Source organism: Bombus terrestris, chromosome 10, assembly GCF_910591885.1.
Source record: "Bombus terrestris chromosome 10, iyBomTerr1.2, whole genome shotgun sequence".
Taxonomy (NCBI): Eukaryota; Metazoa; Arthropoda; class Insecta; order Hymenoptera; family Apidae; genus Bombus; species Bombus terrestris.
In genome coordinates, this window is record NC_063278.1 from 6,011,251 (window position 1) to 6,029,760 (window position 18,510).

Below are 18,510 nucleotides of genomic sequence, written 5' to 3' on the forward strand. Positions count from 1 at the left end.
AGGTTGCGAATCTCGTTCTACAGATGAAATTTAAGGGGAAAGATATATTTTACGATGAATTTATCTTAGATAAATTATAGACGTTGCTTAAGATGGTTATATAAATTGCTACGAGCAAATTTTAATTATCCGATACATATTGATATGAACTTTTATTAGAAGTAGGGAGGATACACGAGCAAAAGATACGTAAGAGTAAAAAGTTGACAAATGAAAATATTTTAAGGAAACATTGTTATATAGTACTTGTAAAGAAATTGCTAAATTCTTTAACATAAATGGAATCATTTTTCGATACTTTAAATTTCACCTCGTTATCTAAAAGTGAAGTGTAAATTAAGTTAAAAAATTAAACGTGATGATTCTTATATGATTCCTCTACATGAATTCATTTCATTCTACGAATTGTCGATTTTCTTCACATATAAAGGAACATAAAGGAGAATTGAAGAATTGAAGTTTTGTGGATGTATGGGGCTCAGTCAAGACTAATCTTAATCCTTCGTCGAGCTTATACTACTGGGAAGATTGAACAGAAACAGCGGGGGTGGTACGCTCGTAAAGCATATTGAGAAACTTTTTTATCGTTGCCTGTATCGCAAAACGCTGGTTTTATTAAATTGTATATGGGAAGGGAAGGAATGTTAGGAAGGAGTGTTATTATACATCACGGTGTCGCAAGTTGCCTTTTGACGTTGTAATTAGCGATGATTAATGAAGGCTAAAGATATTAAGGGTGTTTCGAAACAGATTCTGAGAAATTAGAAATGACATGACACTTCTATTTCTACTATATAAAATATTATTTCAGTTTTGTGTATCGAGAAGAATTTGTTTGACAGTAAAGATAATTTTAATTGTAATTATTTAAATTATGCTACTGTTGTAATAGTAATTATTACGCGAAAGAAAATGGTAATAAATTTTCTAACATCTTATGTATTGTAAGAACAATTAGTAATTAAAATTTTTATTTACAATCATACTGTATCGTATCCTTACTATACGTAAGTGTCACACTCGAAACTGAGATCCGAAGTCAACGAAGTCGTGGTCACCGTCGTTGTCGAGTGTCAAAAAGGGTCGGGGGAAGAACAGGTTCGTGGTTGATAGGTAGAATCGGATTACGTATCGAATCGAACCCTTTCAATTCCAATTAATTGAGAAATAATTAGCAGAGTCGTGCGTGCACGATGTGACACGATGGCAGAGGAAGAGAAAGAGAGAAAGTCGATGCACCGGAGGGTAGGAGCAACGAGAAGGGTGGAACAAAGGGTGACACGGAACGTTTGTCCCGGACGTCACCGGTTCGCCGGTATTATCCTCTCAAATTGGTTATTTTCGGTAAATACCGTTTTGAAAAGCCAATAACGCTGTTTCCCCATTGTGAGATCTCACCCCGCTAGTCTCGATATATTTACGATTTTACCCCCCTCGCGACTCTTCACAGGGGTGTTCCCAAAGGTGAAACCGACAAAAGTAATCCTGAAAACGGCACAGGTGATGCCGCTGCTTTTCACTGGGAAAAAAAATATCGACGACTCCCCGTGGAACGTAAGGTAGCAGGGAAAAATCGCGCCAGGTAGAAAACTACCCTTTTCGTGATTGATGGTGGTTTCGTAGATAAAGTAGATTTTTGCTGATATAGTAAAGTACGGTTACTTGTTTCAAGTCTTAAACTTCAACGTCTCAAAATTCGATCTTGAATTTTGCAGAATAATTAAATTTGTTGCGTATTATGACGAGATATCAATTAGTTTTTAATATAATAATCAATGAACGAGAAAATATCTCTCATAAAACATAGCTTTTCTAGGAATATACGAAAAATGTTAAATCTTCTTTGGAATTTTCTTTCGTAGATACGATGTTAAAAAGCAGAATTTGATAATATAAGTTGATTGAAAAAAATTGCAAGTAGAAAGTTGTGTTAACGCAACGTTGGATCCTAAACAACCCTCGATTTCTTCGTGGCGATCGAATGAGTTCGCGTTGCCAAATTCGATGTGTATTGAGAAAAGAGGAAGAGAGAGAGGGGGAAATGCTGAAGAGCAGGTCGAAAGTGCGGAAGCCAATTTTTCGAGTGGAGGGTGCCGACGAGAACGAGACTGGGTACAGATAAAGGGATGCTTTTGCTGCGTTGACGAGCAGCGAAGTCAGGTTCTGTCGCTGACGGCGACTTTCTCATTGGGTGTTCACAAGTGGTTATAGCGTGTTTCAGGAACTGTTTTTGTATTCAGGGAAACTGGAAGTGGGGTTGGGGAGGTGGGAAGTTGAAAATGTTTGCAGTTTCCGAGGGTCGATAGGTTGGAGGTTGGAGATATGTGTTTAATTGTGAGACAATGGCTGTTGTCAAATGGGGTGGAATGGTTAATTTTCCAAATTAAAAAGTAAAAAAGATTATTTGAAGGAAAGATAGGTTTATAATTTGATAAATTATAAAAGCTAATTAAAATTATTTTATGATTCGCTAGGGGCGAGTTTTGCTTATCTAACAGAAATTCGTAAAAATTTTATGTAGGTATACGAACTATACAAAATTAAATTTTTTAATTCATTGCGTTCTTTTTATTTCAAAATATACTATCCAAATAATTTACGAATAAAGAAGATGCATTCTTCGAACGACCCTTTAAATTTTATGAATCACACAATCAGTTAAAGACTTCATCCATATGATCACCCTCTTTCAACAACCAAACTTGCAAACACTGACAAGATTAAATCCAGTGCAATCTTAATCCGCGTCCCACTAAACTCATTAAAATCTCACGACTCTCCCGCGAGACGTGGTCGGAAAGGAAGTCGACGGCCGTGGAAGAAAATGCAAGAAACGTCTAAAAGCGAGAAAGAGAAAGAAACAGTGAGAACGAAAGAGTGGCACGTGAAATTGTGCACGCCGACGCGGCACGAAACGCGCGACGACGACGACGCCGAGATGGAAGAGGAGGCGACGCGGGGTGATGTGAAAGCAAACAGACGATAGACGTAGAAAGAGAGGAAGCGAGAGGGCGCGAGAAAAGTGAGAACGAGGAGAAAGAGGGCTCAAGGTAAACCTCCCCCGGGGCGTCGGCCTTGAACTACATTTTTAATTGCGACTTCCTCGCGCTCTTCGCCCTGCTGTTCCTCCAGACGATAAAAACAAAGGAGAAACAGTTTTCTGTCGGCGGTGCCGCGCCGCCAACCACCGGCCCACCCCCTTATTCCTTTCGCCCCGTTAACCCCCTCCAGAGGCAGCGTTACCAACGGGGGCCAACTTCCAACCACCCCCCCCCCCTCTTTTCTCTCTTCCGCATCCGCCAGCACCCGCTCCACCTCTTCTCTAACTCCTACTCCTACAACTTCCTCTCCTCCGACTGCAACCTCCACCCCTTTTCTCCGTGCAACAAGTAGCGCGTTCATTTAAGACGTGTCGGCGTTCTTTTGTTCGTTTTAAAAAGGCAAAGCACCGACGAAGTTCCTCTTTAAGGGGGTTGGAACTGTCTCCAACCACCACGTTCGCGAAATCTGTCCGTGAGATGAAATTGCGAGGCAGAGACACGTTACGAGTTGTTCTGCCGCCTCCGCAAGATGGTTAGTTAGATAGGATGTGAACGAGGGGTTGACGGAAGTTTTGTGGATTTCCATTGAATTTTCCATTTGGTGGATTTGGGTAATTGGTGCTTTGCAGCTGGTAAGGATAATTCGTTGTTGATATTGCTAGTTTGGAGTGTTGTGGTCGTTGGAGATTCGAGGGGTGGTTTGTTGGTTTCGTTCGAAACGATAGTATACAACAGTGGAACTGAGAGTGGATGATTGATTGTAAATGTTCGATTGGAGAAACGTCAAATGGGATAGTATGGCGGATAATAGATCGCAGTACGGTTAAGAAGCTGATTCTTGTAAAATAGAAAATATAAAGAGATTACATAACCTTAAATTACGATGTATACAAGATATGTATATATAGACGATTGGATACATTTCTTTAACTATTTAATAAAATTTTGTTTGAATAAATTGTTATCCTTTGTTCTTTCATTCGTTCATTAGTCAATTGCAATTCTTTTTTCTTTGATATTATACTTACATATGGCATTCGTGAGTCGTTATTTGCATGAAATCCGTAATTCTTCTAATTCCCCAATATCCTCATTCTCATCCCCTGCCAATACACCAAACCTCTAATATACTATCTCTTCTCAAATTTCATTCACGAATGTATCAAAATTCACGGACTACCCTACCTATCCTAGAACTTTGATTTTACAATACCTAAGCATTCAAGTCTTCCAAAAGGAATCTTTCACGCTCCAAAATAGGAAGCTTGGAAGACAGCAGCAGGCAACCTGACCTTTCTCATCGGATGACATATGGTTGCCTCGCTTCCTATATCCGCCTAGTTAGCGCACACACGGTGTTACGGAGACGCATATACAAACTTCGCGTGGAAAAGGATGCGAGGAAGGTCCCAGCATCCCATTCAGCCCCATTCAATGGACCAACTCGCTTCGTTAACCAGTCTGTCGCATTTTTTATCCATCACCTATATATGTATACATAGATACGGAGCCAACCCTTTTTCTCGCAATTTGAATACATTGTACCCCCGGCCGACATACATATGTATATCCGACCGATACTTTTGGTTCTTCTGATTCACCCTCTCTCCCCTTCACAGGGTGCCCTGGCAATCATTGTACAGAATATACGAAATAAGTTGAAAATGTAGAACAAAATTTTGTCATACGACGTATGGTTTTCGAAGAAATCGAGTTTAAACGTTTAAGTATATTTGAGCTTTTGTTGAATTCCAGACTCGAGAAGAGTGAATAATTAATTGGACGTTATTCTACGCGCGAAAATGAGTCGGCAATATGGAATAAATTTTTTTCATAGGACATTTTGTTTATGGGAAAATAATTTGAAAATAAAATAATCAATATAATAAATATAAAATAATAATAATGAAATAATTTGAAAATTTATCATGCGCGGATTTTTTAAGTTCTTTAATTCTTAATTAACGCATTCGCTGCGAGACGTAATTGGCGAAATGGACAACTATTACAATTAAATATTACAAATGTATTAGGCACGTTCAAACTCTATTTTCTTAAAAGTCAGTACTCAAGCGGACAAATTTTGCCCTACATTTTTCATTTATTTTCGCAAATTTCACTTATTTTCATAAAATTATAATATTTCTTCAGAAGGAAAGAAAATAGATTTAGATTTCAAGTATACCTGAAGAACTTTTACCTCGATTTTCTCGGAAATGAAACGTTATATAAAAAAAGTTATATTTTATGTCAATTTTCGACTTGCCTTTTGCAGAGAAAGTATTACAGAATTGCCTCTTTGCCGATTATTGCTGGGATTGCTGGGACACCCTGTATATTCCTAGGTACCCCTAGTTTCATCTCAGTCTGTTTCATTCGTTCTTCCACGTCGATTCCCTCGCACGCGTATCGCAGTTTCTACCTGGCTAACCCTACGGGGGGTTTTGTGTCGTAGCTTGACCGAGTTTCTCGTCTCTGCTTTCTCTGCTCCTTTCTTTCTACCTTCCTCCCCTACACGCAACCTTCAATAAACGTGGTCCCCACGTACGGGCCGATTCTTCGACAATGCTTCTGATTTTGATTTATATGACACGAACGACAGCTTCGAATCACCGAAGGGTGCACTGCCACGGAAATTATAAATTCATGTTCCCCACCCCTTAAACGCGAGCTGGCGTTTCGCTTCGGGTGATTTGCGTTCCGCGATCCAACGCGTGTCTTCTTCATCCCCCTAACGTGATTCTGTACGTGAACTAGGTTCAACGTTCATTCACTCTGTTTTGCCTTTTACGAGCCTTTGTCCCATCTGTTGATCGATCGTGACGCTGCGTGGATTCGCAAAATGCGTGTATATGGTCCTTGAAATACGTGAATGGGAAATGCGAGGGTTCGATGCGCTGCTTTGGTTTGTTGGAAGAGCGAACAAAACCGATACGAGAGAACGTGCAGTTACAGGATTTGGATTAGCTCGTTTTTGATTACCGTGACTTGTTGATGATTTGACTATAGCTTTCATTTTTAAAACAAAAAACTCCCTCATTTTCTCAGGTATTCTGGAAAAGCTCACATTTGTCGACCTAGCAGATTCTTGATTTCCGACTCTATCGTAATCTATAAATCCTATTTAATACGGGAAACTCCTTTACTAATCCCTGTTACAAAGAAAATAATCTTTAATCCTCTCGCTCTCAATTCGAAAAATTCAAAAGCAGTTCTCCTTAACGATTCTCCAGCTCCAATTTATATTAATTAATAAATAATTCACCTGAAGGGTAAAATTTTCTTCTTAGTTTGCATGTAGTAGCTTCATCGTTGATGATTCGATGGTTAGTGGTGCAACATTCAAGGAGCTGGTTGGCGCCAAAGGGAGGCGACCCGACGGGGGCGTAAACGGAGGTGGGTTTCGCATGATCGGGAAACGGAACGCAGAAACGCGCTTCGAAATTAACCGCGTGCATAATTCTACACGTCGACTCGACGTCACTAGATCCGATTTGGCCTGATTTGTCCCTATAGACAGGGAACTTACGTGGATGTAATCCCAACTCGAAAGCCTGTCCTTCGTCTCATCTCGATACTTCGTGGGTCGCTGTCTCTCCGCGCGGATGCTACTCCATCAATAACTGATACTCGTCTCGTAGCTAAGGATCCTGAGTGCTTCATAGTACCCTCCTGACACACATAAGCGGAAACAGCCGCACCTAACCGTTCCAACGCGAGATTCTGCGCCCCGGATGCACTTTGTGCCGCTACTCTACTCCGCTACGTGGGCTAATTTTCATGATAGTCGCTCTGGATAGAGAGGATTTGCGACAGGATCGAGATAGAGCGATTTTCGTGTCGCGGTAGAGAACTTCGCAATGCGACTGATATTTTCGTTGCTCAAGTAATTAGTAGACATTGTGTAATTTGTGTTTTTTTGAGGGGGGGGGGAGGATTTTAATTTCGGAGTTTTGTATTATGATTTCGTGGTATTTTTTCTTTTTCAGTTGCATCTTTTACTGATATATCTTCTGAAACTTTTTGGGGTGGATCCGTTTAATTATTGAAGATTAATGGAATAATTAGGGATTCGAAAGCAAATGTAATTAAAAAAAAAGTAAGGTAAAAGATAGTTTAGATATTATAAAATATAGTACGACTTACGACTAATCAATGATTGTGATATCATACAATGGCATACATATAATGTAAATGTATAATGCTATGTATTGTAGTATAAATAATAGTAATTATACGTAGGTATAAAATCATAGAATATATATTGGATAAGACAAGTAAAATGTGCAGTTCGATTTATTCTACACATCCGACTTATTCAACCACTGGCTCCTTCCAATCATACGTTTAAAGATTTCACACGGACAACACACAATCCTGCCACGTGTCACCACGCATTTCAGTCTCCATGTGCATTCTTAGAAACCCTCCCTCTCTTGCAGCCGATATTCTGACATAGATATTTCATCTTTTCCACTCTGTGCTCAAGCACTCGTCAGCCTTGCTACATCCACAAGTTACTCAATTACATATCACAGTATTTGTTTCTTAAGAAAAGATGATCTGACATGAAGAAATCACGATAATTTACACTCAAATTGCACAATTGTTATTTATCGATAAGAGTGAAGAAATACAACTTAAATTATGATTTGCAAACTTTTAATTTCCATCCAAAGGACGTTTCATGTAAAGAAACTCGTCGCAGATTACATTTAACCTCACACAGGCAATTCAAGAATCATTTCACAATACATATTCTAATACACAGAACAGCAAACCATCTAAAAAGGTTTCAATCTTCTTCAATCCCTCTTCAATTCAATAATTCACGAAATCAATCGTGCCGATTGATCGTATTCTTCCACTGGAAAAAAAATTTATTTCGAATGGTAATAGTTAAAGTCTCGTTGAGAAACCGCGGCGGGTTCGATATTACACAAATATTTAATACACCTTCGAAAGCTGTATTAAGGAATTTCAGAAGCTTGTTCTCAAGAAGAATCATCCTGATTTTCAGACTGGTAACGTCACGTAACGAATCTCGAAATGGGAAAAGGGCCAGAGGATCCGTGGTTGAAGGGTGTCGCAGCTCTCACGGCTTTCCGACGGCTGTCGTAGCGAAAGGGTTACATGAAAACTCCTCGTCTCGACGACAAAGGGGGTCTTATCTCGAATTTCTAAAGTCCTACCTTCCTGTCTCTCGCAACGCTCGACGTTCCTTCACCCCTTAGTTACCTCGGCCCTTTTCATCCCCGCGCAAACCTTTCACGGGAGGATTCCTCGCTTGAGATATCGTTCGTTATTAGCGGTGTTTCATACGGTACAGCGGTGTATCCTGATATTTTTTTCCCTTCTTTCTCACAGAGGTATGCTGTCTTTTAAAGGATCGCAACGTGAAGAAGAACGGTACCGACGAGTGCGAAACGCCAGGGGAGTTCGCGATGCAAGAAAAAGTCGCTTCGGGTGAAGATGCTGGTTAATGAGTTCGAATGTAAGTAATTTCAACATGATCTGTTCCTTTGTGAAGAAGCATATTAATTTTAGAGATTGAGTTGAGCAGAGTTGAGTGGATTATCTTATAATGAGTTGAGTTATTTGATTAATTTATTACGGTCACATCTTGGTTGTAAATAGGTATGATGAATATACAGTGGCTATAAAAAGTATGTGCACATAGTCCTCTTTCGCAATAAAATACTTTTTATCATATTCTACATTTCATTTTCACAGTATCAAAATTTTATAGTTATATGAAGCTACATGATTTATAAAAGAATTACTTTATAAAAAAAATCACTTGTACTGTGAAATTATTCTACTCAAGTGTGAGATTGTATAGATAAGTTGAATTTATTAGCTTCTACCATCGTCTAGAAAAAGATAATGCATACCGAGGTACGTCAATTTTTATATAAATTAATAATCCATATAGTATGTATCTTATATGATCTGATATCATTCAGTGTCTCTGAATGCAATCTTGAAATCGTTTAACATACTTATAATTGATACAAGGTTTCCTGGAAACGAAAAAGTATTAAGTTTAGAAATTATTCTCTGACATACAAAGTATCTAAAATAATTGAAATCAGCGTTTCTCTCCATTCACCATTTTACTCAAAGTATTTCATGATCCAGCGCTAATATATCGCAGTATTAGATACAATCATCTCTAAACAACATCTACATATACAAACATCTCGATAACAGCGATGCTTAGCTATCATTTGCACGAAGTATACGATAAACACTCCCTTTCCACCAAGAATTTAAAGACAGCCGCAAGATGGAAATAGGGGAAAAGGAGAATCACGTCTCGCGTGAAATTCAGTGCACGTAATAAATTCACGGAGAAAGTTGTCGCAGTAAAAGTAAAAGAGCGGAATGGGGTAGGAGGGGTTTGGAAGGAGTAACCACGTGCTAAGAGTCGCTGAACGAACGAACGGGTCCGCTTAAATAACGCGTCGTGGTGCGCTGGATCCCGGTGAATAGCGCGAAGTAGTTAGAAAAATGTCTTACTTAAGAGAGAAAGTTCGTCGACCGGGGATCGTTGCGACGACGACGACGACGACGACGACCCTGGCCCAGAAACAAAGGCGGGAAGAAGAAGCTTGTGAATAATTCAAGTGCGCGCGAAATGAGGAAAGAGTTCGCCGTTGAAAAGTTTTCTCGAGGAATTTTACGCGGCCTGCTTTTCTTTGATCGCCGTGCGCGCCCTTGAAAACTCTTCGCAGGAAGCCGTCTCTTAATTGAACTGCCGCCCCCTCGAAGGCCTTTAAAGACGTTCCCTCGTTACCTATCTCGAATCGATTCTCATCGACGTCGCACAAGTAATTTGTACCTTTGAAACGCGATAAAAAACGTTTTAATTTTCTTCGCCGTATAATTTGATACGCACAGTGAACCTTAAGATTCGAATACCAATGTTCAAGAGATTATTATTGCTTTATATATTCGTTTATAATAACTTGACTCGATCGATTGTTTTTTAATTCTATTCTAGTTGGTATATGTATTCTAGTTAGTAAAAACATGAATTTTATTGATACAATGTTGTATAAATGATAAACTACATAATAGCGAAATATGTTTATTAAATTAAAAGAAATTAAAAATAGTAAAAAGATTCCACTTCTTTCGTTGTATTCATAAAAACATCAATTTCCATGAATAGCTTCAGTCTGATAATAAACACTTGTAGATAATCCATGAGTTGAAAATTTATAGAATGTACATAATATGCAGAAGTATATGAATCATCTAAACCAAAATACTTGACATTAAATATCAATAATATTTAATACTTACAATAAATTTCTATGTTCCATTTTCTTAATTATGTGTCGTCTACAAAAATATAAAACTGCATAAAAATCCGCGATCTACTTATCATCACCAAACCTTTCCGCTTCAACCAAATCAACACCCAACTTCTCTCTTTCTTACGCGACACTACATCAAACACGAGAAGCAAAGCATTCGCCAGGACCTACCTCAAGAACTCGCTCGAAAGGGAGGAAAGGGTTTAGAGCTCGACGACGTCGGCGTAACCGTAAAATTCACGGTCCACAGGGGGGAGGGGATTCGTGTCTGGTTATGTTAGTCGAAGGGAAAGGTAACGGCCGAGAAAAGGCCCGGTGGAGAGGAGAGGGACAACACGGGGTCCCTAAAAACAAAAGGCAACGCGGGGGCAAATTATGGATTCAAACGGCCGTCTTTTGTCTTTTCATGTTTATTTCTTTGTTTTACCGTCGTCGGTATTGTTTCAGCGGAGCGACAGAAAGCCAAAGGGGTTGCGTTGGGGGGTGGAAGGTCAGGCTTTGCCTTTGTGGGAACTACGGTAGCTTTGTTATTCCTCCAGCTTTTTTCTCTGTCCGCGAGCCTCTCCTTTCTTTCTTCCTCTTGTTTCACCGGCTGACCCGTGCCGCTGTTTTTCCTTTCCCTTCTTTCTTTTCTCATGTTTCTCCCTTTTTCTTCACCCTTTTGTATTCTTGAAACGCGCGTCGTGCGTCGTGGCAACTGACAGCAGCGGCGGAGTTCGATCGCTCGTTCATGGACCTCGGGAGGTCGTACCGGCTGCTCTCCGTGAAACGTTTCGCTATTATTCGCTGCAATTGCGATCGCTTCTCGTTAGTTCAATGAGACCGTTTTTTGGAACCGCTGCAAGCCCGTTCTTTTCGATGTCTTCTTTGCTTTTGTACGAATCATGATGGGTTGCTACCTATTGGTTTATTACGTTAAACGTTAAACGTTTATTACGTTTCACATAACCTTTGTAGAAGATCTTATTTCTATAGTGGAAATATTCCTATATCGGTTCTTGGTATTAATACCGACGGGAATATAAAAGATTTGATTTTGATTTTATCGAACATATGCACTTTAGAGATATATAAGCCTTTTATCGTATAAAATGATACAATTTTTGTCCCTGTTAGTTTCACGTCAAAGTGCAAGTATAATGATGCGGTGAATGATAAATTAGGCAGCTATAAAATTATTTAATACAATTATTTAATCTTATAATGTAGTATCAAGTACGAACGACGGAGTCTTGCAAAACTAGTGGTACCATTTATTGAGCGTGTATATGATATATTATACTAATACATAATTTAAGTATAATGTATCTTTAAGATTGCAAATTACCGAGATCTATTACAGACTTCTCATTCTCTTTTACAATTTACTACACATTTAAAATATATTCTTACTTGAAAGAATAAGTTTTCACATACCAATTTCTCTACTTCCCTTACAGTTTACCATGCACCTGAAAACTGATTTAAAACCCACGACTCTTTTCATTTCTGTTATATTCAATATCTCCGAATCCCGTCATATATTCCAAACTACTAGGAGAAATTCCTCAATGTACACACAATATGCTCATCCTCTCGATCAAGTCGCAAGTAGGCCAACTAAAATTCCACGTAAATCGAGACGATCGAAACCGAATGAATTTTGCATGGATTCTCGACTACTTCGAGGATGCTGAACGATCGTCCGCGAAAACGATAGCTGGACGGTTATTTCGAGTCGATTAAATGACTCGATTACTCGGCGGACTGTCGTCCTCTATGCTCTTAGGTTGTAGGAATGAATCTTTTACTGGAACAGAACGTGGAACGTCGAAACGAAAGGGATGGAGAGGAAACATCTTACTGTGCACGAAATTTGCACGCGCAAACGACCCACCTCATAGTGGTAAACTGACAACGAACGTGACGTCGTTTAAAGATTCACGAGAATCGACGAACCTTTGAACCGGAAGAATCGAGAAAATTCTCGGGATTTTCGACAGGGGAGAAATGTCATTTTCGGCCACCGCCAGGACGAAGACCTTTATCGAGACGAAGATTAATTTTCGATCGTCCAAAGATCCTCAGATAGCCACGTAAAATTTGTTAGACGTTATAAAGGAGTCATTAGTTTGTGAAATTTATGAACAGTTTTAAAAAGGTCACAAATTTGTCAAATTTGTGGGTAGTCATAAGTTATTAAGGAGTCAGCGATTTATGAAATTTCTCAAATTTATTGGAGAGTAATGCGAAATTTACGAAGAGGTTGGGAATTTGTGAAATATATGAGAAGATTATGAAGAAATCATAAAACTTGTTAACAATTGTTATAAATTTCATGCTTCTTATATCGAAAATAACTGACATAATAAGTCCAGTACGTCGTTACAATGCACAAGAGAATCATCAAAGTTTTCAAGCTACTTCTTCTCTTTTTCTCTTTTTAATTTTCGGGTAAAATTACTCTCACCCAAGTCACATAATAATTTAACAAGAACGATCATTAAAACAGCTTTAAAGTTTCGTCCGAAGGAGATTCCCTAATTCACTTTAAACTTCAAAAATATCGACAGCAACTCGTTCCCTGTTCGACAAGAATTCTGAAGAAGAGAAAGCAGCTTTCCAGTGAAATTACATCGATTAATCTCCCAGAAAATCTCACTCCTTATTTACCAAGGCGAGCGCGACATAATAGACAGCAGGAGCGAAGAATGCGGAACGAGCTGGTTACTTGATCCAAGAACCTTTGAATTAATCGAGGGAGGCTTAAATAGAGCAATAATTGAATGTTCATAGCACTATTAAGCCGCCAACTAGAATCTCAATTACCATATATCCTCCCCCCCCCCCAATCCCACAATAAACACATTATACATCAATCAAATAATCATACGCTATACTATAAAATAATAACTATACATCATATCTATAAAAATATCCAAAATTTATCGATTTCTATGTGTAATAGTTCATCTGGCATGACATATTATTAAGGAACAATGTTTTTCCCCAAACAATATATATTCATTGCAGAAAAAAGACGGTAGGAACTTAGTATACTCTTGTTTTATAAATATAGAGCTAGCACATTTAATATAGAGGTAGTACACGTAAAGAATGTAAAGAATATTTGATCGTTAGAAATTTCGTTTCTCTAATTGCAAGTGGAATGTGTCATACGTTGTCAGACAAATAGCAAATTGCCTTTGGTTGTCCAAACCATAGGCGTTCGAGTATGTATAGCCATTATTTAATTAATTTAATTTATTACTACACCATATCATAGAATAATCTAGTATTTTCATTCGACTAGAATATCATTGAAAACGATATTGAAATGATATTGACGATAATGATTTATGTGCTTGGTTACCTATGTATTTATTCTAAATTTTGAAGTACTATATCAACCAATTTGCGAACAAACATTTAAAACGTTTATCGAAATAACGAAGACGCAAAGATAGAATATCGAGGCTTACTAATATAATAAATAATCGATTGTTTGACTACTTTTATGATCGCTGCGGAATATATACTTGCACCAAATATTTTGTAGCTTCTATGTAAATTTACAGAATTGTCTTAAACTTTACTTACATAATCACTACGGTGCTCGTGAAATTTCAAAATGTTTCGTTAATTGATTATTTTCATAAAAAATTTCTACTGGTATTCGAATACATTTATAAGCAACTCTATTTTGCACTGATAGCGTACATCAAACAATTAATCAGCCCCATTTCTCTTCCCTCAACTTCGCCAAACAGCTACCTTGTGTCTCGACCGGAGTCGTTCCATCGCTCGAACAATCTCTATTCCGCGCGACTCAACGCGGTAACGCCGTCGGAAACGAGACGTCTCTGTGCTCCTCGTTCTACCGCCTCTCGCCAACCCACCCCCAGTTGGTGAAACGAGGTCCGTGAAAAACCAGACGCCGCCGCTTACTTTCGAAATTTCCTTGCACGCTGGTCAGGCACACGACCTTCTCTCTCTCGGTCGTCGAGGGATCGTCGACGAGGGTTGAAGGGACACGTTCGGGGGTAGGGACGCGGTACATAGAAAAGGACACTCTCAGTTGAACGAACATTGGATAAAAAGAGATAGACTGGGAGGTAGAACAGGAATGGGTGATGCGAAGGGTGGCAGAGCGGGTTGGCGCGGCGCGGCGGTCGGCAAGGACCACGAGATCAATATGTATGTTGGGGGATGTGGACCACGTGGGTCGGGGGTGGCCAGCAACTGGCGGCTGCTGATTGGCCAACGGCCACCCTATGGCCACGCCCACTCCCACACACGCTGTCTTAAAGCCTCGACGAAGCGGCAGCCACCCTATATACCTTGGTGAACAGCCACCGCAAAGCAGAGGGACGCTGGGGGTGGCTGGATGCACGATGCCAACACTCTCTACCCCGCTAACACTGTTACCGAATTCGGTGGAATCATCGAAAATTGAAAACCGGCTTGGCTTGTCCTTTCCTTTTCTCTTTCTAGTTATCGACGAATTTTCTGGGGAACAACCAACCCCCCGCGCTTCCCCTTTTGAGTTTATAGCGGTGTAATCTGATTAAACGGATACTGGAGTGTAGGTAGAACGGTTGGAATTTTGGAGAATAGTAGGGAACAGGTTTTTGGAGGATAACAGGTGAACGAGAGACCAATGGATAGTATGGAATACTGGTTTCGCGAGCGGCCAAGCTTGTTTCATCGTGGCAGCTTTCTCGTCTGATTTACATTAGCGCTGACTCGGGCGTCATGATCGAGTCGAGGGGTGCACTGGAGAACAGGTTACGGAATGATGGATAACTTTAAATGTGTACGTGATAATGAGGAGAAAGTTTGTAGAGATCTGTGGGTGCGTTTTGAAGTTCTACTCGTCGTGATTTTTTGTGTCTCCTATGTAAAATTCATTTAAATAATACTGACAGAACAAATGAAAGTTTAAAAGTCAGTTTTATAAATCACAAGTTATTTAACCGTTCTACTTATTGTCAAATTATGAACGAGACAATTATATGTTCCAAATTGTAACTTTTACCTTCATTAATATCATTAGATGGTAAATTATTATGTAAAAAAAATGAGCATCTATATTTTATCTATCTTTTTGGATTATATTTATCTTGTATATACGCTATACGATACACAAAAATTCCTCCTATCATATAGCTCATGAAACTGCTAGGAAACAATATCCATTTATAAGGATGTTAGTCGCGAAATATATATAAGTGATAGCTACAAGTATTATACATACGATACAATACATAATGATAAGTACGATACATAAGACCCAAGTTTTAAAAATTAAGGGATGAGACACTCATTGAAACTTAGAATCTCCTATAACAAGTTATCAAATACAACACAAATTTGAAATCGACAACGAAATATTTAAATGAAAAAAAATTAACTTTAAAATTATATACTCACCTTTCAATCGAATCGAAGTCGTATAGTAATGGATAAAATTATTTCATGAAATCGTTTAAACATGAGATAAGTCGTTCTCTCGCTTTGGAGAAGTCGAGAAAATTGAATATCATTTCCCATGGTGTAACCGCGAGATTAAAGAAGCGAAGTCTCATTACACCAATTAACATTCGATAAAACGATTTCATCGATCGATCGATCGATCGAGGTTCGTCAATCGTGCACGACTCACCAATGGATTTAATTAGCCGTATAGATCTGGAAACGCAAGCGGAACGAGAATGGCTAACGACGTTATCCGACCCTTCTGACGATCGTCGATAAACGGGAATCACCTCTGACTAATTCTCTTCTCGACCCCTCGTTCGCGTAGATTCGAAAAGAAATCGGAAATTGCGTGTTTGACGGTCACGAAAAATACCTTTAAAAGTCAAATTCATCGAATGATCATTTTAAGTGAATTTTAATCGATGGAACAGTTTTTTAAGACAGACTTTATATTCGTCTTAGCTACATCGACACGTGCAGAAATAAAAAATTTAAAACAACATGAAAGTTAAACGTGACTATTTTAAATAATTCGATGTAATAATTCCTTCCTTCAAAAATATACAGAAAATAATTCAATTCATTCGAAAATCTCAACTTTCCTCAATTTTGAAATGCCAGAAAATGTTCCACATATATTTACACAAGATGCCACAACGTTTTCATTTCATACATAATTATAAGTAACTATTTATTATCAAAATTAACACACATCCAACAATACTCAAACGAATCTCATTCCTCAACCTTAACATTTTTAAATCTTTAAACTACAAAAAGCATTTTAGATAAAACATCACAATTACACTTTGATTTTGTAAACAATTATAAATTACCATTTATCATCAAACTCGCTAATTCCTATACTCTCTACACTTACTGATTTTACAAATCCGAATAATATAACAAAATCAGAGAAAATTTCCAATTAATTCACCCCAGTGTCGCGTGTTCCTCCATCTGCTACAACCCCTCCGTCAATTAATCCCCAAAATACTTCCATCTCGTCGATCCTCGACGTTCAACCACCTCAAAATACCATTACGAGGACGCCAAGAGTTCTGCTACTCTGCTGAAATTTTGAAAATTCTATGTTTCTTCTCGCGACAGGAAGCAGAAACGACCCGATTAAATCCGCAGGTACCGAGTTGGTGAGCAACAAGACGGCTGAAAGTTTCATCCGTTGTTTCCGCCCAATTCTATCTCCGATTCGTTCTCCCCCTTGTTCTAGCGGCCGACGCTCGTAAAATATTCAAGCCCCATGGACGTCGCGCGAGATTTCAGCGCGGCGCGACGCGGTTCACGCCGCAATAACAGCCCAGGGATCACGGTCTGCCGCAAACGGTTGTCCGTGTTCTATTAAAATGGCACCGATAGCTTCGCTAATTAGTCGATGAGGTGCCACTTAAACACGACGTAGTAATTACAGCAAGTCGCGAGGCGATGTCGACGCGGATGCGGCGGATAAATCGTTCATCCGGCGCGGCGGATAAATTGTTCATCCGTCGCGGCGTCCCGACGCCGATCGCTTCTTTACCCCTTCGAACGCTAGCCGTTTTGTCGAATATTCGTTACATCCTGATCGAATATTTTGATCGAAGATTCGTTAATTGGATTGTACTATGAAATTGAATTTGCCTTTATTTTTTATTTACGTATTTACTTATTGACCTATTCAAACTTTGCTCTCTTATTTTCTGTTTTCTTTTTCTTTTTTATTAAGCCCTTCTTCATACATGTAATTTTCTTAAGTGATTGTTGTCTGTATCGTCATTGAACGTTTTGATCGAGGATTGGTTGATATATCCGGCTGTGAAATTCATTTGTTTATTTATGTATCGGTCTCGTATGCTCTCCTTTCTTCTCTGTTTCCTATTAATTTCTTCTTTTATCTGTATGATTTCTTCAAATAGTCATCGAAGCATTTTTATCGGGGATTCATTAATGGCTTGGTTGTGAAATTACTCTTTTTTGTTCCTTTGTTTTTATTCACACACACACACACACATCACACACACACAAACATATATGTGTATATCGATCCATTTCTTTTCTACTTGTACTACTTCTTTGGATGAATATTTGTTCCACTTTGATTAAACGTCTTGGCCTCGTCTTCCCTAGTTAGCAGGTTAACGGATGAGATGAAAACAAACCCCATAGGCATGCCTTGGCTTATGCCCTTATAATGGGAAATGGGGCCCTGGCGATTCTCGATTATCGTGGGTACTTGCGGCAATGATGGCCGTTTCATAATTAAACGCACTATTCCCGTGAATATACAATGCGTGTGTCATGTCCCATGAAACATATTAATGGATAGAATCACGCTGAAACTGAAGCGATGCGCTTGCTTCTAATAAGCCGCTTACGAGCTTGCGTTTGATTCGTGTCTTGTAACTTGCTTCAGTATTTCTCTGGAAGAATAATCTATTAACTGGAGCCTTTCTCGAACGAAGAATGTGTTTCGAACAAGAAAAAAGATTTAGAATTTGGTAGTTTCTATTTCCTCGTTTGCTTAAAGAAGAAACGAGTACTACTGCTTGTTCAATTTTTAAAGATTGCAGATGTTGGATGTCGTAATTTAATTGATGTAATAGTTGTCTAACAATGAGATTAGTAGAAGAGAATTATTTCAGTATTTGTTATACACGTAAACATATGTATTTATCAATATATTGCAT

At 38.8% G+C, this 18,510-nt stretch overlaps 2 long non-coding RNA genes across 2 annotated transcripts in view; one reads left to right on the plus strand and one right to left on the minus strand.

Annotated features, from left to right (window-relative positions):
- The first annotated feature begins 7,355 nt into the window (after positions 1-7,355).
- The window catches only part of LOC125385781, a 33,079-nt gene continuing 21,924 nt past the window's right edge, over positions 7,356-18,510 (plus strand). Inside the window, exon 1 of the long non-coding RNA XR_007225406.1 lies at positions 7,356-8,535. This is a non-coding gene — a long non-coding RNA (uncharacterized LOC125385781). The remainder of the gene's footprint in view (positions 8,536-18,510) is intronic.
- LOC125385782 lies at positions 11,224-14,305 on the minus strand. The gene is made up of 2 exons (XR_007225407.1): positions 13,946-14,305; positions 11,224-11,265 (listed from the first exon to the last, which is right to left on the minus strand). It is a non-coding gene; the product is annotated as an uncharacterized LOC125385782 (long non-coding RNA).